The sequence below is a fragment of the Rhinolophus ferrumequinum genome, chromosome 25, assembly GCF_004115265.2.
Source record: "Rhinolophus ferrumequinum isolate MPI-CBG mRhiFer1 chromosome 25, mRhiFer1_v1.p, whole genome shotgun sequence".
In the NCBI taxonomy this organism is placed as follows: Eukaryota; Metazoa; Chordata; class Mammalia; order Chiroptera; family Rhinolophidae; genus Rhinolophus; species Rhinolophus ferrumequinum.
The window spans coordinates 18,822,122-18,842,195 of NC_046308.1; the positions used below are offsets into that span (position 1 = coordinate 18,822,122).

The 20,074-nt window shown below is 46.2% G+C and overlaps 1 protein-coding gene across 5 annotated transcripts in view; it reads right to left on the bottom strand.

Annotated features, from left to right (window-relative positions):
• The window catches only part of AP1B1 (adaptor related protein complex 1 subunit beta 1), a 43,934-nt gene extending 29,725 nt beyond the window's left edge, over positions 1-14,209 (bottom strand). For all 5 annotated transcript variants that reach the window (XM_033097660.1, XM_033097659.1, XM_033097658.1 and 2 more), the window contains exon 1: positions 14,053-14,209. The gene's annotated coding sequence lies outside the window, so the exon portion shown is untranslated. The remainder of the gene's footprint in view (positions 1-14,052) is intronic.
• Between the last annotated feature and the right edge of the window lie 5,865 nt (positions 14,210-20,074).

Sequence of the window (20,074 nt, forward strand, 5' to 3'; positions counted from 1 at the left end):
GGCGGGAGGGGTATGAGGGGTTAAGAATCGTTTCAAAAGTCTCTGGAAACAAAGCCAACAGAGCTTCTCTTCAGCCCCACTGTATTTTTCCAGACTAAGCTTGTATTTATGGCAGGACGGCAATACGGCTGCTCTCCAACTGAGACACCCATAGATTTTGTTTCAGTAATCAATGGAAAACAGATACGTACCATCTTGGGGCTGCCTTAAGACCTTTGTGGGTCCCTTTAGGATAAAGGAACAAAGGCTCGGCTGATAAAATAGGATAAAGAAAAAGACAGAATTCTACTTTCCTTTTGCTTTGCAAGGTTGAAAAGGGATGACGGTACTTTTCTATGGGAACTACAGGAAAGAACAGAAGAGCCCACTGCATCCGACGATGCCAGTCCTGCAATGGGGACGCTAATTGCCACTCCAGGCGGCAGGAGTCCGGGCTGTAGACAAACCCACAAAGGGAGGACCCACATTGGTCCGGTCCACAGCTCCCTCTATCCTCCCCATTCATGCCCAGCCCAGGGATCCACAGCTGGCCAGTGTTCAGTTGATATTGTTGAAAGAAATGAAAACGGGCCACTGAAAATCCCAGGGGGCCTCAGCCTGCTCTTTGACAGCTCTGTTATGTAACTATTTGGCATTTGTTTCCTATAGCAGTTTACTTACATTAAAAACAATTTTCTTTTCAGCACACATAAAGCCATTTTACCGGAGAAACCTCACCAACCGAGAGGTTCTTTTTGGAGCTCTGAGAATGAGCAGGCAAACAGGAAAATAGGATGTCTGTCACACAATAAAGGGCTGCATGGCTTCAGAGGTCACAGGCTTGAGAGCACAACTGGCAGAGGTATTCCAAACTGTTTCTCAAGGTTAAGTTTAGTCTAAGAAGAGGGATCAATGAAGGCAAAAGGGGCTAGAAATCACAGGCCAAAAGAATCACAGAAAAGTAATATGCAAATAACGTCAACGTTAAATCTAGAAGGAAATCAAAATGAACAAAGCAAAAACTACCTTAGATGCCTAACTTCAGCACTGCCCAGAAATTCTTCCTTCTCCAGTAGAGGAAGGTGTCTAGGCTTTCCCCTGATCTGCAAGCACAGCACAATTACCCGGGGGCCCTAAAGTCGCAGAACATAACCTGCTGGTGACAGATTTGTGTTGTATGCAGTCAACCAGGTGGAGAAAAAGGTGGGAAATTTGGGGGATAAAAAAAAGCAACAAAGCTGTAGAGTCAGTCAGGTCAAAACATCACAGCTGCTGACACCCCTAGAGCGTTGAGCTTTCAATGACACTCTTCCTTTTACAGGTGCTAAGCAACTGTACTCACAAACTTCAACTGCCAACCAGTGGGCTGGCGCTGGTTGCCTCTTTGCTCTGCAGTATCTATTTTGCATAAACCTCTGCAGAGGGCCCGATGGGGCTGGTGATGCAGAAATCAGATCCCTCTGAAATTGTTTCACATACAGGAAACTAAAATAGAGGAGGAAGGAGAGGTGGGGAGAAGTGAACATGCGTTTGCAAGGCCCACCCAAGGGCACAGATTAGAAAAACCTCACTTCACTGTGAAAAATCTCCTACACCCTGTTGATCTACTGAAGGTGATTATTTTCTTGTGTCCTTACACTGCCTCTTGGATGTCAGTGCAAGAGAGATTTTTCATTCTCTTTGCAGGAATGGAAAAAAACGTACAGTTCCGTCCTGAAGGAGCTCAGACTTGTAGAAGCTGCAGGAAAGACTGTACTGGCCTTGCTCAGAGCTGTCCCCATACACCACCATCCTACTAATGGAGGCCAAAGGAGCTAAGACCTTGTTCTTGGATGAATCCGATCGTGTACATGAGCCACAACAGAACGCAGGCAGCCAATTTAGGCAAGAAAAAACTTAGGGTCTGGATTCCATCTTTGGAAGTTGCAGAGCACATTTGAAAAAGCAATTTAATTGGAGGGAATTTTTGGTTCAGAAACTGCTCTGGCCAGTGTGATGAGTCACTTTTGCTAAGGAGACCCCTCAACTGAGCATTTCCAGGCCAAGGAATGGCTCAAGGGGATGGCATAGTGCAAATGAAGAGAGGAGCACACGGGGAAGGGCTGATTTTGTCTCCAAGGAGCCCTGCTGCTATCCTGCCTTGAGTCCACCTTCCCACCCCCATCCGAGGAAGATGACTTTGACGCCACAACCCCAGGACCGCTTCCTGTTCATCTCACTTTTTAAAAAAAATCCTATTACCATACCTGCTTCCCCTGCCACTAGGAATAAAGCCTGAAATAAAGTAGTTTTCTCTTAGGTTTTCTAGAATTATAAAGACGTCCCTGGTGAGAATCACTGACATACTGGCCAGGGGCAAAGAGGTAACGTAATCTAAGAGGGGAAAACTGAGGTCCTAGGAAGAAAAGGGAAGGGGAAAAGAACTCATATGTTCCCAGCGAAAGACTCTGGATGGTTTTCTTTGGGATTTTAGCCACTGGAGTTAGGGTTAGATTTAAGGAAAAACAAAAGTCTTCACATATCTAAATGTAATTTTATGAACAAGAGATAAAGAATATCTTTCTGTGTTTTAAGCTAATGAAATGAATTTAATCTATAAAAATATGTTAAAAAAATAAGTATTGAATATATTTCAACTTTTCTCTAGTTCTCAAAGTTGCTGATGACAATTAATGATTTGTAAAAGAAAGAGTACTGAACTAAGGTTACAGCTCACTTCATCTCTATAATTCAACTTCCCCTCTTGAAAATGGGGACTTCACCACCTGCTGCTCTACTTATTTCACGTATTTCTTCTGATGGAATAACGTGAGAATGAAAGCGAGTGTAAATGTGAACACTAAATATTGGGGGGGTTCCATTTATATAAAATTCTTGAATAAGCAGTAGAGACAAAACTAACCTACAATGATGGACATCAGATCAGTGGATGCTTCTAGGTGGGAAGGCCTGACGTGAAGGGGCCACGGAAGAACTCTAAGGGTGACAGATATGATCTGTGTCTTGAAGCAGATACTGGCCAAACTATACACTTAAGAGCTGAGCATTTCACTTGCTGTAAATTGTACAAACATTAATTTTTTAAAATAACAATGTAAAACCCCCCAACATTAGAGAAGAAAAATAGAACAATGTATAACCTAGAGGTCAGTGTGAGCTGACATAAAATCAATTACGTCTTAAAAGATCTATGAATTCAATTATATAAAAATCAAGTTTTTCTGCATGGACAAAAACATAAAAAAACACAAGACATACGATAAACACACACAAAAAAATTTGCATCACATCACAGACAAAAGCCTATTTTCCTTAACACGTAAAAAGTGACTACAAATGGGACAATGACAAAGGACAAGGCCTGTTCATAGAAAATGAAGCGCCATGGTTTAAGCTTGCTGATAATAAAAGAAATGGAAATTGAAACTACAATAAAATACCATCCATCAACTTGGTAAAGACATAAAAGTCTAATAACACTCCATATTGGTGCTAATGTGGGAAAATAGATACCTTCATATGATGCTAAGCAGTCTAAATCGCTAGTTTCTATAGCAATTAGCCTTTGACCCGGCAATTCTGCTTCTAAGAATTTATTCTATTATATATGTACAAAACTATGCATATAGTTAATCATATAGCAACCTTTGTAATAGCAAAATATTGTAAACACCTTAAATCGTCCTCCATAGAGGACTTGTTTAAAAACTTAGGGCACAGCATACAGACATGGAATACTATACGACCAAGTGAAAGAATGAGGCAGTTCTACACGTGCTGGTATGCAACACTCTCCAAGATCTGAAGTGAAAAATGCAAGATGTAAAAGTATATGGAGTTTACTACCATTTCTATTAAAAATAAAAATATGAATATTAATAAAACATAAACACCCATGTTTGCAAATACATCGACTATCCTTGAAAGGGTAAACTAGAAAAGTTAACAGTGGTTTCCTCCAGAAAGGAAGGTGGATTACCAAAGGATGGACGAGAGACTGACCTTTCATCATTCACCATTTTATGTCCTGAGAATTGTATATCCTGTGCCTGTATCACCTTTCTTATGGATATAATACAGTTTAGAAAACAATGGTGCATCACCCAAAACTCACATGCTCATCCTTTTCTCTCAGCTCAAACACCACCGCACCAGAGGAGCCTTCTCTGGCCCCAGAGGGCAGAGGCCTCCAGACATCTGACTCAGTTATCGTGGACTTTTCCACAGCCCTTCTCATGCCTCTTACTTTGGGATTTGTCCTGTTTAATGCTGTCAACCCAGCGACTGGTACTATGCCTGGCACATTCCAGGAGCTCACCAAATGTTTGCTGACAAAATGAAGGAAAACACAGGGTCCCAGAGAAGCTACACCACCAAGGGCCCATAACAGATCAAGACAAGATTCTCGAATGAGTGCCAGCCACTGACGACTGGGCAGACCAAGAACATAAGGTTTTGCAGTTACCGTTCAACAAACATGGCAAGGCGTCAGTGCCAAGATGGCTGCCAAGAAATCTAGCTTTGCTACCAACAGCTGTGTGCTGCTGGGCAAATCCCTCCATCTCTGAGCTTCATTTTTACCAATTGTCAAAGGAGAGAATTCAACCAGATTAATGGCTTTTCAAGCCCCTCCTTGCTTTGAAACCGCTTAAAACAAAAGTGTAACTGCTCTGTAAGAATGGGTTGCTGTAAGAGTGGGGGTCCTAGAGCCTGGTTCTTTCCACTACGCCCAACTCCCAATCCCCTCACCAGGGGCCCTCCAGACCAACCCATAGGCCCACGGGACTGTTTGAAAATCAGTCCAGTAAATGACACATAAAGTCCCTCCCACATCTCACATTCTAGGACAAACACATTTCCCCACCAATGAGTGCTCTTCGTGGGTACCAAACAAGAGGAAATGGAGGATGATCATTCTCCGAGAACGACAAAAGACGTTTCCAAGAGGACAAAAGAGAAAAATTCAGAATGCAGCCAGGGCCGGCAAACCTTATTGGGTTTTCAGTAGGAAGGAAAAGAGCAACAAGCCAAGCACTTGCCCAGCTGGCAGCCAACGGCCAGGGTAAGGACTGTTCTAGTCTCAGGGCAGTGACTCAAGTTAGAGCAGTCCATGCTCCGCAGTCGTACGAGGCACGTCGCAGCACTGGCACAGCGCACTGCCTGCTCGGGGACTTAACAAGGGAGACAACTGGTATTGTGAGCTCAGCCGGAGCAGAAGCTACAGGAAAGGACAAAGGGAAAGAGACACTTGGCAAGGTCTGATCCAGCTGCCAAGACCCATCTCTGAAATCGAGTATACTCAGGCAGGGAAAACTGATTCCAGAAAGTCTGTGTTGGTGGCTTCCAATGTCAGTGTTGAAATTGTTACTGTTAAATCCTTACTGATGAAGAGCTGTCCAGAAACTTGCTCCGAGGCACAGGTTAGCTCAAGGACAGGCAAGACTAAGCTAAGAAGTAACTAAAAGGGGCCACCGTGTCTTCATTTGGAACAGAAAAGCCAAACGTTGATCATCCCAGTGTTTTGCTGTTTCAATTCTGTCTCAAGAGCAGAGGTTGAGCACAAATATTCCCTGACTCTATGCCATGTTCTGGATTGTGTCCCTGCCCCACGAAGCTTAGGGTTTAATAGAGATGATAACTCCACTCACTACCCAGTAATTCTACACCTCCTCACCTGTCCAATTGTCCTTCAAAAAGGAAAACGTCCTCATGGGTAAGTACTAAAGTTCACTTTACAGCCAGGGGAAACAGGTAAGGCCAATTCAAAGAGTAAAAGGTGAGTCAGCAGTAGAGAAACAAGATTTCAGACTTTCTCTCTGAGACAATGGAGTCACCAAACCCAGACAGACAGGCTCTTTCAAGTCAGCTCAATAACTATGAAAAAATAAGCTGTGTTCCTCCTCGGGCTTGGCATGCAATTTGGAACAAAGGTGGCAGTGGTGTAGTAATGGCAAACAGAAGTCTGCTATGAGCCAAATACTAGGTACCGAACTTCAAATTTAATCCTCACAATAATCAGTGATGGTATTGATACAATCAGAAGTTTACAGCTGAGGAAATGGAAGCTCAGAAAGGTCACGGCAGCTTCCTGGAGTCACACAGCCAGAAAACAGCAGTGCTGACCTTCTCCGCCCTTACCCCATAACGAGGTCCTGCCTGCCCCGCTGTCAAGCAAGGCAATTCCTCCCTCAATGGAGAAACGCACACACCCCAGGCCAAAGGGTACGGGAACTATGTTGCCACACATCCCTCCAATCCCTTGAATGCTGAATGACAGGTTATTTTAGGGCCAGCCCATCCAGTTTGGACAGTGAGAAGGCCAAGTTTGGTACCGTGCCTAGTGAAAGCCTGTCTAGATGAGCTGGCTGGGTTATGGGCCTCCTGGGATCTGGATGAAAATTGACTGGTCAAAATCAATCTCCTGAGACCTACTAGCAATTAAAGCCTCAAACGAAAAGGAACTAAAAGAGGCAAATGCCACATGCAAATGTCCCTATAGCAGCACTGAGTCTCTAGAACCTAATTTTAGAACCAGGTGCTAGTTCTCAACTACCTACAAGCAGTAATGTGTGGAAAGATCTGCTGTGAAGAAAAAGGAAAGCTCCTCTGGACTTGAAAACACAAACAAACTGGGGCTTCTTCTGAACAATACTTGAATTAATCAAGATGAGGGAAAAGATGCCAAAGACTACAGAATAAGGTTCCTTAAATTCTGTTTTCCCACTTATACAACAGGAACACTTTCTGAAGATCTGTCAGGTTTCACAGTCGTCCATTCAGTATGTCACAGTGGAGTACCGCTGGCTCTGAGACTGAGACTGCACCCCACGCAGAAGCACAGCACCCAGTAGACTAAGGAAAGTCTTCTCCCAGTGGTTCTGACAGATGCAGAGACCAGGTAAAGGACTGCAGGTGAGCAGCAGAGGGACAATGCCTTCCAGCTAACTGCCATCAGTGCTCAAGGAGAAGCGTTCTGAGACCGGTAGAGAGTCAAGGGAAACCCTCTTAGATGAAGGCTTGCCTAAACATGAAAAGATGGGTCAGACTTGGAAAGGGACGGGTGAAGGTGACTTGGAGAACACCCCACAAGACGCCAACCTAGCAGGAAGCAAACTGAGAATAACTAAACCACCAGCTGGGGTGCAGGCTCTGTACTAGGTGATTTAGAGCCCCCCCTGTCCTTTAATTCTCAAGGTAACATGTTTAAAAATGAGGAATTAAAGAGACGCTGAGAGAGTGACTTACCTAAGGATAAAACAAGCATGTGTGGTGAGGAGTCTGTGAGACCCTCTGCCTGGCTAAAGGCTAGGACGTGGGAGGGAAGGAGCTGAGGAGGTAGCAAGGAAGGATGGGATTCAAAGATGGGCTTGGGTGCCAGAGAGTGTTGGATCCTGGCGGCAGAAGATGCAGTGGTCCTGGCCAACGAGAAGTCTCACGCAGACTAGCGTGGACACTGCACATCGCGCCCTCCTCTTGGAAACCCGTTCTTCCCTTGCATTCCAGGATGCCATGTTCTCTGCTTTCCCTCCTACCCCACTGTCTGCTGCTCCTCCGTGTCCTTTGTTAATTCTTCCTCCTTTCCGTCTCCTTCAACACTGGAGCGCCCATGACATCATCCAGTGTCAAGGCTGTAAGTATCATCTACATGCTGACAACTTTACAGCCCCAGGCCCAACCTCTCCCCATATATCCAACCTGCCTAACTGACATCTAAACTTGACTGTCTATATGGCTAACAGGAGGCTCAAACTTAACATGATAAAAACTGACCTCAGGTTTCCCCCAACGGGCTCAGCCTGCAGTCTTCATCATCTAGTTACTGCCAATATCATCTTGAACAGGTTCTCAGGCCAGAAGCCTTGGTTACCCTTGACAACACACACTCTCTCGCTCATATCCCACATCTAATCTATCGGCAAACCCTACTGGGTCTACCTCGAAATGAATCCAGAATCCATGAAGCAGCGTTTCATCAGCTCCATCACGACCAGCAGGCCACAGGCCACTATCGCCTCCCACTGGGATGCTACCAACGCTGTGTCCACACTGCCCCCCACAACCCACCTCAGCAACAGGCAGAACGATCGTATTACAGTCTAAGCCAGCGGCACACCTTTGCTTAAAATCCCACAACGGTTCCCCGTCTCTCTCAGAGTAAAAGCCAAAGTCCCCATCATGGCCTCATGGCCTCTGAGGCCCTGTATGAGATGTACACCCCCTCCTGTCTCTCACACACACCTTCCCTGCCACTACCTCTTCGAATTCTTCTCGCACTGTTCTCTCCATCACTCCCTCAGTTCCAGCCATATGGGCCTCTTTGCTGACCCTTGAACAAAATAGGCATGTTTCTACTTCAGGACCTTTGCACACATGGTTTACTTTTCCAGGGAGGCTCTTTCTCCAAATAGCCTCATGACTTAGTCTCTCACCTCATTTAAATCTTGGCTCAAATGTCACCTTCTGACTGAGGCCTTCTCTGACCACTTTATTTAAAATTGTACACATCCACCTCACTTTCTAGTCTTCTTTCTCATCTAGTTTTTTCTTCAAAGTATGTAATACCAACATTCTATAAGATGTATTTGTATTGTCTATTGTTTTCTCCCTCCATACTATAAATTCCATGAGGAGAAGGATTTTGTCCCTTTTATTCCCTACTGTAGTCCCAGCTCCTAGACTGGTACCTGGCAAATAGTAGGGACTCAATAAATATTAGAATGACTAGTGCTAAACTCTCCTCTTGAGGAACTTTCACATTTTGTAAAACCATCCTGAGCTAGACAGCCACTTCCCAGGGTTCCATTTGCCAGGATCAGACTGTACATCTAATGTGGTTGTCAAGCTATTTTGACAAAATCGAAATTGAAAATGCCAAACCCCATCACCCGTATTACAGCCAATAAATGTAAGTAAATAAATTATAAGAGGGAAAAGAAAGGGCAGAGGGTAGAAGATCAGGTGGCAATGTCTCTATTGGGAGACATGTCCAGGCCACTTCCCTCAGGGAGGCCAGACCATCGTCCCCTGCTCCACAGGCATCAGCTCACAGAGTAACCAGAACTGTGGGACGTGGGGGACAAATGCTGGGGGAGAGGCTTAACGGGGGCTCTGACACAGGCTATGAAGTGAGCACAGCTGGGCCCTTCCCTCTGCCGACAAGCCTTTAGGCCCATGGGAACGTCTGTGTACCTCTCACTGCCTTTGCACATGCTGATCCTCTGCCTGGATTATCCCGTCCAGCTTCTAGAGTGGCTGCTCCAACTTACCCTTCAAATCTCAGCTTAGCTGACATCATTTCAAAGATACCATTCCTGCACGCACGAAGTAGCAATTTTTCTGTCCTCACCCCCAGTAGCCCTATTCAGACGTTTACTGACCACCTCCCGCAGTTCATAAACAGGTCTACATGCTGGGGATGCAGCCGTGAATGAAACAGACAAAAAGCCTTCCCTTCATAGAGCACACATCCTAATGGCAGACGGGACCCTCAGCAAGAAAAACTGTGAAATGCACAGCATCTCGGATAGTGATTCACTGCTACAGAGAAAAGGAGAGCAGAGAAGGAGGATAGGGAGTGTGGGGGAGGGGAGGTTGAAATTTAACTAGGGAGGCCACAGAAGGCCTCCTTGAAGTGGCAGGTGACACTGTCCAGGCATAAGAAATAGTCAGGGCAAAGGTTGGAGTGTGCCTGGCCTGCTTGAGGAATACGAGGAAGGTGACATGGCTGGAGCTGAGTGAGCAAGGAGGGGTGTAGGGGGGTATGAGGTCAGACGAGAATGGAGGGGGCCTTCCAGATCCAGGTAAGGACTCTGGCTTTTTACGCTGCGTGAGCTGGGAGCCACTGAGGCTTCTGAGCAGGAGTCCCGAAATCTGACTTACATTTTAACAGGTGCTGGCTGCTATGCTTCTGTTTCCCTCATAGCTTATCAGGTTTTCTAATTTTTAATGTTTGTTTTCTATTTCTTCTTTGTCTTTCTCCCCCATTAGAATGTAGTAAGCAACCCAAGCCAGAAACTGTCTGGCTTGTTTACCTATCCTCACACTTAGCCCAGTGCCAGGCACACAGCAGGGTCTGAAATTAACACTGAATGAATGAATGTTGGATGTATGAAGGTTCTGTGCTCAGTGTCTCACCATCCAGCCACCCAGGGCTTAGCGATCAGAGAATAAAGACCAAAGAAGCAGACTCAACAGCTGGCTATAATGCAATTTTGTCATTCCACTCTCAATATGCTTAAGACCCCAAAAGCAATTAGGGTGTGGTAAAAAGTATGTGCTACCCAAGTCTATGCCTCTACAGAGCTCAGCTGTAACTAACGTTTTCAGCCTTGCAAATGGACACTGAAGGGTTGGTTTTAAAGCTTTTGAGACCTGACTTCCAAATCTGCCACCTTCCAGCTCAAGTCCACAGAGGAGATGGTAACCTGGGGGATCAGACTAAGGCATCCTAGCTGATGATAAACTCTGAGCATTCTGGAGTCGACCAGCCATACTCTTATCTTAATAGAAGAGGTCTACCGATTTCAGGGAGACCCTTTTAATGAAGGGCAAGCCCAAGGTCAAACCCAAGGCTAAAAACCCAAAAAGCATGAGGCTTGGAAGTCTAGAACAGCCAAGCTCCCCCTCAGCTCCATTAAATAACAGGAGACAATCCAAGAACAAGGGGTTGGGAAAGGAAAGGTGGCCACAGCACGTAGGACAGGGGCTCTCCAGGGGTCTGCACAACATAACAGATACAACATGCCAGAACTGTAAATGAGAATGTCACATACTTGAGGGGTTTGTGACCTAAAACATGTCCATACATACAAAGCTCTCAACAGTGGCCAGCCACGTAGTACTTGATAAATGTTACTCACTATTACTACTATACAGGGAGAGACGTTACCACCAGCACCCCCCCAACCCCCAGGTTTCTGGAGGCCCTGAAGCATGTTGGTGGCTCACTGGGTGGTAGCAACAGTAGTTTGATAATAGTGAATACCACCACTGCTCAGATTTCTCCCTGTCCCCTGGGATGACATGAGGATAGACGGAGACCATCTGGAATTTCTTTGAATTTCTTAGGAGTTGAGGAATCCTGACAATTCATTCATTTGTTCATTCACTGAACAATGACTGAGCACCTACCACGTGCCAGACATTTTACTAGGTGCTGGAGACACAGACAGGACAAGTCCTCTCCAAGAGTTAAGAGCCTTTTACATAGAAGAGAGCCAAGCAAGCAATAACAACCCACTGTGAACAGTGCCACATCAAAGAAGAGCATCTAGTTCAGGCCTGCAGGGTAGGGGGTATTGATCAGATGGGAGGCACCAACAAGTGGTCCAGCAAAGGAGGATGGTCACAGGAAATGGTGTTCAGGCAGTGGGAACAGCAGAAAGCAAAGCCACAGAGGTATAAAGAGTTGGAGCTTTGCAGAAAAGCAGCTGAATTTGATTGGAGCCTGGGAGGAGGTGGAAGCGTGGAGTAGGAGCCAGGCAGGGGTCATGGCCCAAAAGGCCTTGGATGCAATGCTAAGGAATGTGAGTTTAGCCTGAGGGAAAAGAGGAACCACTCGTGGATATGCAAGCAGGATTTTTTAAAAAGGATCCCCCAAGTGCTCGAGTGACATTTTCTCTCTGGAGCTATTTGTTCCTCTGTGCGTGAAGAGAAAACGAATACAAAAACCATTTCTGGGTTGTGATAATTTATCCGTGACCTATCTTAGCTAAAAAGACCTGTTGAGAAAAAGAAACATCTTCAAATAACAGAGGCCCCCTCGGCTTACAGAATCACACCAAAGAGCAAAACCCATACCCAAGCCATGTTTGCACACTGTCAGCACCTCTGGCTTTGGGGCTGGGCGGTGGGGTTTTCTGGGAAGTGAGCAATTAAGACTTGCAACAGTTTCAGAGGATGACTAGAAAAAGATGTAAGTCCAAGCCCAAAGCCAGCAGGACTAACAGACTGCACTTGTTCTGAAAACTTTTAGGAAGTGAAACCAGAAGGATAGAAGTCCTGTGTATATAAAGATCTCTGTTTGCAGAAGTAAGTAACACCCCACAAACCAGAGTGACAGCCTTCCCCAGGCACAGGCCCCCAGCAGGCATCAACTGCCTCGGGTTAAGGCACCCACTACAATAACAGGCTCTGTACAAGTTTCCTCATCTCACCCCAATACCCACCAGTGCTGGGGGCAGGGGAAGGAAAGTGGCGGCCAGGATTATTTTAGAGCTGAGGTAAGGGAGGCCCAGCCTCAATCAATTGCCCAGGGCAAACTACCAGGAATCTGCTGAGCTGGGGATGGGACCCAGGGTTCCCTGATGGGGACATGGGAGTGCGTTTTCCATTATACACGAGCCCTCTGCTCAACCCACACTCAGCAGAGCGTCCCTACATAACCTCGGAGGGGTCCGAGTCTTTGAGAACCAGTGAAGCTGCTCTTCACGAGTTTCTAAGAGATCAGGGGAGCCTGGTGGGCTCAACTCGGGACAGGGAGTCAGATGCTCTGAGCTCTGCTCATGTTCCTACATCTGTGACAAGTCCCTTCATCTCAAATCCTCTCTTGGAAGGAGAGGGATAAGGTGACAATATTAAGTTTCTGTGAATTCTGTGCAACTAGGAGAACGGATCATAAAGTTAAAAAAAAAAGGTATTACAGTAGTATTTACAGCCCAGCTTTCTTCAGCGGCATGTGGAAACCTTCACGGGTTCATTAAGTCTTGGAACTCGCAGGAGTGGGTAGGAAGGCAGCAGGTTTTTCTCATGCTACCGTCAGGGAAAGTGAGACAGAAGCGGAGCAAGTAAGTGTCTGTACAGGACGAAGGCGCAGCCTCACAGAGCCCAGTTCTCAGCCCACCAAACCACCTCCCGGTATCCCAGGCCACACGTGCTTTCCCCAGCCAAAAAGTTATGGGGCCGGCACTTTTCTGAGGGACACAGACCCTTCTTTTGAGAATGTTGTTCAAGAACTAGGGCCAAAAGATCCCCTCGGGGTCATGTAGCTCGTCTCTTTATTCCAAAAGGAGTGCAGCTCAACCCCTCTCAAGGAGAGTTTCTGAATCGTCTTAAATTAGAGTCATGGATTTTTTGTTTTGTGTCTCATGGTTCCCAAGAGTCAGGAAAAACTTCCACTGGCCCTGAAAGGTTATCACAGCAATAGTCTGAAGGGCTGTTTCGTCCTCAAGAAGGTGAATCAAAGGCCCCTTAAGAATGTTAGATGAGAAGCAATAAGGCGACATCTTTACGTAGGTGCCAAGAAATATAATGATAATTAAAGATATTAAATAACCCCTATACCCCGACCTTGATGCAGCGTCTTTTTGCTCTGCACTTTGTGGGGCCCTGAAAACCTGAGTAGGAACCCTGGCTCTGCCTGTACTACCCGATTGACCTTACCACGTGTGATTTAACCTCTCTGGGTCTCAGTTTACTCACTGATAAAATGGGGATAACAACACTTGCTACCGCACAAGTCGTTGTGAAGTTTATGTGCTGCCTTGCAAGTAGAGGACTTAGCACAGCGCCTGACGCACAGCAGGGGCTCAATAACCAGTAGCGAGCTTTTGCCTCCGTATTCTTAGTCTTATTACAGATGCCCTCAGTTAACCTGTCCATGAGACACCGACACACAGACCAAACCCAAGGCCACCACGGAGCAGGCGGCTGTTTCTTGATTTCTTTTTTTTTTCCCCCTTTTCGAACCTTGGCAAAGAGATAAGGACCTGAACGACGAGGAGGCCTCAGGATGGCCAGAGGGGTGAGTACAAAGGAGGATACGAGGACCCGAAGGGGAGTTTCCCTTCTGGCCCGGCGCAGGCTCCTCGGGGCCTAAGTCTAGAAGTCTCTCTGGGAGGACACCTCAGGAGGGGCTGCGGACCTGAGGAGGCTGGAGTGCAGGCCCGCGGCCAGGGAGGCGCGAATGAATGAACCCGCAGTCCTTCAGGCTCGTCCGAGCCTGGGAAGCCACTCTACGCCCCTCGCGCGCGCCCCGTCACCTCCGTGACCTATGACCCCGTACACCCCTCACCTCAGACCCCCGACTCCCCGCCCACTTCTTCTCCAACCTCGCCGGACTCCCCGCTTCCTCACCCGCAGGTGCGAACGGCTCTTGGCAAAACAGCGCGGCTCGGCTGGGCAGCAAAATGTCCGCGGCCTCGTCCTCCCGCTCTCCCGGTGCGTCCCTGCCGCCAGCTGCTCCGAGCCCCGCGGCTGTCACCTGCCCAGCGGAAGTGAGCTGCTCGCGCGCGGGCACTTCCGGTGGACGCACAGCCTGGGGGCGGGGTCAAAGGTGTCACCCTAGCGGGAGGTGGTGTCCGCGGGGCGGGGCCAGAAGGGGGCGGAACCGTTCGGAATTAACCCCTTCTTAGCCGCGGCAGGGCTTCGCCAATGTCTCCTGTAGAGCGCTGAGAAAAATTAGCCCCCTAACCGCTCAGTAATTTAACGTGGATGGAAAAAAGGGTAGAGACTTTGAGGTCCATCTCTTCCTTCTGTGTTGCAGAGGGGAAAACTGAGGCTCTGAGAGGGGCAGGGTTTTGCTCAAGATCACTCACCTCATGAATGGACGAGTCAAAACTAGAGCTACAAGTCTAGTCTAGCGCTTGTTCCCCTTCAGTGCAGCCCTTTGGAAATTCTGCATTGTAGGGGGAAAATACTAGACCCTCCAAGGAACTTTTATCCAAAGAGAACTTCATAATGTCCCATTTCCCCTTTTTTTTTTTTTTTTTTAAGATTTCATTAGGACTGAAAGGACAACAACTTTACTTGGAAAACAGGCCTGGAAGTACACACTGTTCCCCAATAAAGTCCTGTTCCCCTTCAGTCTTAGTTGTGTCGGGCACAGCTCCGCTCCAGGTCCAGTTGCCATTGCTAGTTGCAGGGGGCACAGCCCACCATCTCGACTCGAGGAATTGAACTGGCAACCTTGTGGTTGAGAGGATGCACTCCAACCAACTGAGCCATCCGGGAGCTCAGCGGCAGCTCAGCTCAAGGTGCCGTGTTCAATCTTAGTTGCAGGGACTTGCGGGACTTGAGGAATTGAACTGGCAACCTTGTGGTTGAGAGCCCACTGGCCCATGTGGGAACCGAACTGGCAGCCTTAGGAGTTAGGAGCATGGAGCTCTAACCGCCTGAGCCACCGGGCCGGCCCCCCCATTTCCCTTTTGCTGGCTCTGCCAGGACTTTGATTCCCATAGCCACTTCACTACCCACTTGTTCTATTAACTTTCTCCTCCTTATAGTTTTTTTCTTTTTTTTCCCTTTCTTTCTCTTTCCTTTTTCTTTCTTTCGTTTTAGGAACAAAGAATTTAGTAGTCAGGGCTAAAGCAATTAACCCAGAAAATATTTTAAGTAAATGTTTTTTGGGTTTGTTATTTACATCTTAATTCCAGGAAGATAAACTGCTATTAATAGAATGAGAGCATCACATTTTAACATTTTAATTACACCATTATGGGCATAAAAGACTTTAATTAGCAAAAAGGCCTTATTAAACACAAGTACACATCTCTAACTTTGTCTTCTAAAATATTTTATTATTTTTATTTTTTCTTACATACTTTTTACTTTTATTTTTCAATTAGCGTTGACATTCAATATTATTTTGTATTAGTTTCAGGTGTACAGCATAGTGGTAAGACATTTATATAATTTACAAAGTGATCCCCGCAATTGGTCTAGTACCCATCTAGCACTATTACATAGTTATTGCGATATTATTCACTATATTCCCTCCACTGTACTTAACATCCCTGTGACTATATTGTAATGCCCCACTCAGGTTCAAGCCGTTGTTTCTCAGTCTAATTGTGTAGGACACAGCTCCCTGGCCCGTGCTGGTATTATTGGCCCTACCCTTGCTAAACCTACAGTTTGTCCAGGGAGAGTAACAGAGCTGCAGACACAAATGTGATAGGGGATACACTGGGGCTATGGGAATCCAGAGCAGGAACTAAAGTTCCCCCAGGGTTGAAAGGACCAGGGGAGGTCTGGACAATTGGAGGGCATTTAATCTGAATTTGCAAAACAACAATGAATGTTTATGTGCCCGTAGTCGGTAGGCAGAGGGTCTCATTTGCTCCTCACATCAGCCCCATTTTATCTGGGTAGGGACAAACTGCAACTCCAAAAGCTTAAGTCAGTGTTTGAGTGGCAGAGCTGAGGGACTGGTCCCAGAGCCCCAGAATACGTGCTTCATAAGTCCTACTCACTCGCCTAAAATATATTTGTCACTCTTATCTGAGCCAGCCATTTTGGGGATACAACAGTGAACACGAAGTGGTACAACCTCTCCTTGGGACTACTGTTAAGTGTGGGAGAGAGGCAAATAAAAGGACAATTATAACACAGCTCAGAAGGACCAGGGACGTATAGGAGACTTGGGCACCAAACTCAATCTGGGAAACTCAGGGATGGCTTCCTGGAGGAGGTGACATCCAGCCTGAACTGTGAAGGATGATATTACTACTACTAATAATTGCCATGAACCAGGCACTGTACTAGGCTCTTCTACATATTAACTCATTGAACTCTCCTAACAATTTGATTCCACAACTGTCCCCAAGTAAAGATGAGAAAACTTAGGACAGTGGGCAAAGCCAATTTCTCCGCCACTTCCCTGTGGGCCTGGGCCTCCTCTCCCATAGCTCAGTTTGTCAGGAGAGCTAAAAATATAATACTAATAAGAGACACAGCTCAATGCCAAAGGCTAGATAATTACAGCCTGCAGAGGTGGAAGACAGAAGTGGGGAAGAGAGGCTTCTCGGGGGCTTCCCTCTTCATCTCCACCACTGAATCCAGCTGGCCACCTACTCGAATCACACTCACTATCAAACACTCAGAGCTGTGTCTAGAACTAGAACAGTCACATCTAGGGCACGTGTAGTCCACACAGGCCCTCTGAGACCCCGGGCCCAGGAGGAGCCCCTTGCTCCAGGATGGGTGGAGCAGAGCCAGTGACGGTCAAGCCCACTTGGAGAGAGAAACAACCTCTCCCGACAAATACACCATTACTAACAATAACATCCCCTCCTATCTGGAGGAGGAAGTTTTAAAACTTTTCTCCAAACCCTATTCATTTCTTCCCTTCCCTATTGAGTTGGCTGACGTTGGACAGGTTTGTCAACCTCTTTGGACCTTAGTTTCTCCTTTCGGAGAACTCTGAACCCCTCCTGGGACAAGTACCACTGTATGTTCTTGACATCTATCACCATTCTCAAGTGGTGGGCACTATGATAACCCCCACTTTACATTGAGGCCCTGAGAAGCTGAGGAACTCTCCCAACTTCACGAGGGAACAGTGGGTCCATGCTTTCCCCCTTGCCCCATGCTTACCTGCTTCATGACGTTTCATCCAATCAGGGGAAGGTTGGAAGTACTTGTGATGTCATGAAATGACGCAGGACCTGCTGCTGGGCTTCAGCTACTGCGAGCTTCAGCAAGTCCCTTTCTCTTTCTGACACACAGAATCTCAGAGCCCATCCTTCTAACTCTATCGCCACACTGATGCATAATACTAAGTACTGTATGTTGAATTAAGTATTCTTTCCATCTTTGCCCACTAGAGGGCCCACAGGTGACATTAATTGCCACCCTTCCCTTCCGGTGAAATTTTCCCACAGGCAGCTCACAGAATGACTTTCTATGTACTGACCTGCTTTCTAGATTCTTCTTCTTATGTGATTTCTATTCCTCTCCTTCATTTTCTGCTTGCTTGCTGTTTTTATCCTACAAATTTCTAAAAGTTGCCTCAGATCCTTTCTGGAAGGAGGCAGGAGGTGACTTTGTCCACAGCCTCACTAACAGGGCCAGCCCCCCACCTGCTGAGGGTGGACAGCTCCAAATCCTTCCCAACCAGGGCAGGCCTGGCACAGCCCCCATGGCAGAGGGGTCTAGAGGCTGCCCGGGACCTCTCCTCTGCCCCCATTTCTCCCTGCTGCAAACGCTCGCATTCCCCCATCCCTGTTCTTCCCAGGAGCAAAATTCTGCTCACCCTCTCCTGGCTCCATTGCCACCATAGGCCATTTCTCAAAGGGTCTGCTGTCCCCTCTCAATTGCCCCTGAGAGGACTGAACCACCCTTTGCTGGTGCTATTGAAAAAGCCCAGCCTCTGAACCCCGCCTGGGTTCAAATTCCCAGCCGTGGGACCTCACTTTCCAATTTGGAAAATGGGGCTGATTGGGTGTCCATGCAAAGTTGTTAAAGAGATTAAATTGTAGAACTTACAGTGCCTGGCAACCTATAAACAGCCCCTTCCTCAATGGGAGCTTCTATTTGTATTAGTATTAGTTCAACTCAGCCACTTCCTGGCTATGTACCTGGGAACACATAACTTAGCTTCTTTGAGCCTCAGCTTCCCCAACTAGAAAATGGGACTAGTCCCCTTACACAGATGTCAAGAGAATTACAGTGGATATTGTAGGTAATGTTCTTAGAGCCATGCCCAGCAAGCACTAAATAAGCAGTAGTGACTGTGATTATTAAAGGCCATGCATTAGGGCACAAAGAAAATGTCAATAGACTCCAGTATAGAAGAATTGGAATTAATACATCATTCTTTGATGACACTCTAAAACACTAAAAATAATAAAACCAGCAAACCAACTACACCTGGCAAATAAAACACTCTCTTCTAAATAATCCCTGAAACTTCTATGCATGTAACTATGCTCCCTTCTGAAATCCCACCAAAACAATAGTAAGGGAATTTTAGAATTTTGATAAAGTGTATATAACATAAAACTTACCATTGTAACCATTTTAAAAAAAAACTTTTATTTATTTAAGTGTTTTTCCAGGACCCATCAATTCCAAGTCAAGCAGTTGTTTCAGTCTAGTTGTGGAGGGCACAGCTCACAGTGGCCCATGTGGGGATCGAACTGGCAATCTTGCTAGAGCACCACGCTCTAACCAACCAGCTGCCCCACCATTTTAACCTTTTGTTTTTTTAAATTTTATTGGGGAATACTGGGGGACAGTGTGTTTCTCCAGGGCCCATCAGCTCCAAGTCGTTGTCCTTCAATCTAGTTGTGGAGGGCGCAGCTCAGCTCCAAGTCCAGTCGCTGTTTTCAATCTTTAGTTGCAGGGGGTGCAGCTCACCATCCTATCTGGGAATTGAACCAGCAACCCTGTTGTTGAGAGCTCGGGCTCTAACCAACTGAGCCATCTGGCCGCCCCTCATTTTAACCATTTTCAGGTGTACACTTCAGTGGCATTAAGTACATTCACACTGTTGTGCAAACACCACCAACAACCATCCCCAGAACTCTTTTCATCTTCCCAAAATGAAACTCTAAACCCATTAAATACTAACTCCCTATTCTCCCTTCATCCCAGCCCCTGGCAACCACCATTCTCTTTTCTGTCTCTCTGGATTTAGTACCCCATATAAGTGGAGTCATACAACATTTGTCCTTTTGTGTCTGGCTTATTCATTCAGCACAATGTCTTCAAGGTTCATCCATATTGTAGTGTATGTCAGAACTCCATTCTTTTATGACAGTAATACTCCATTATACGGATATACCACGTTTTGTTTATCCATTTATCTGATTGACACTTGTGGGTTGCTTCCACCCTTTTGGCTACTGTGAACAATACTGTTAGAAACATGGGTGTATAAATACCTGTTTGAGTCCCTGCTTTCAGTTCTTTAGGGTATATACCCAGAAGTGGAATTGCTGGATCACGTGATTATTCTATGTTTAAGTTTTGAAGGAACTGCAATCCTATTTTCCACAACAGCAGCATCATTTTACATTCCCACCAGCAATGTACAAGAATTCCAATTTCTCCATATCCTCACCAACACTTCTTTTCTGTTTCTCAGATTTTTTTTTTTAAATAATAGCCTTCCTAATGGGTGTGAACAGGTATCTCACTTGGTTAAAGGGATTTTTAAAGGTAGAAATCCACAAAAGCCATGAGAACAAGAAAGGAAACAATGATAAAGACACTAGAAATGGGAAAGCAAATGGATAAAAGGTTAAGAACTTAGCTGAATCCTAAGCCACGAAGATGGAAGCCAAAAAGCAACCCAATTTATACTACAGAGCCCCCAAAGATTCAGGAACTGGTGGCACCAGAAACGTCTGGAAGTAGGAGTGAAAAATGCACT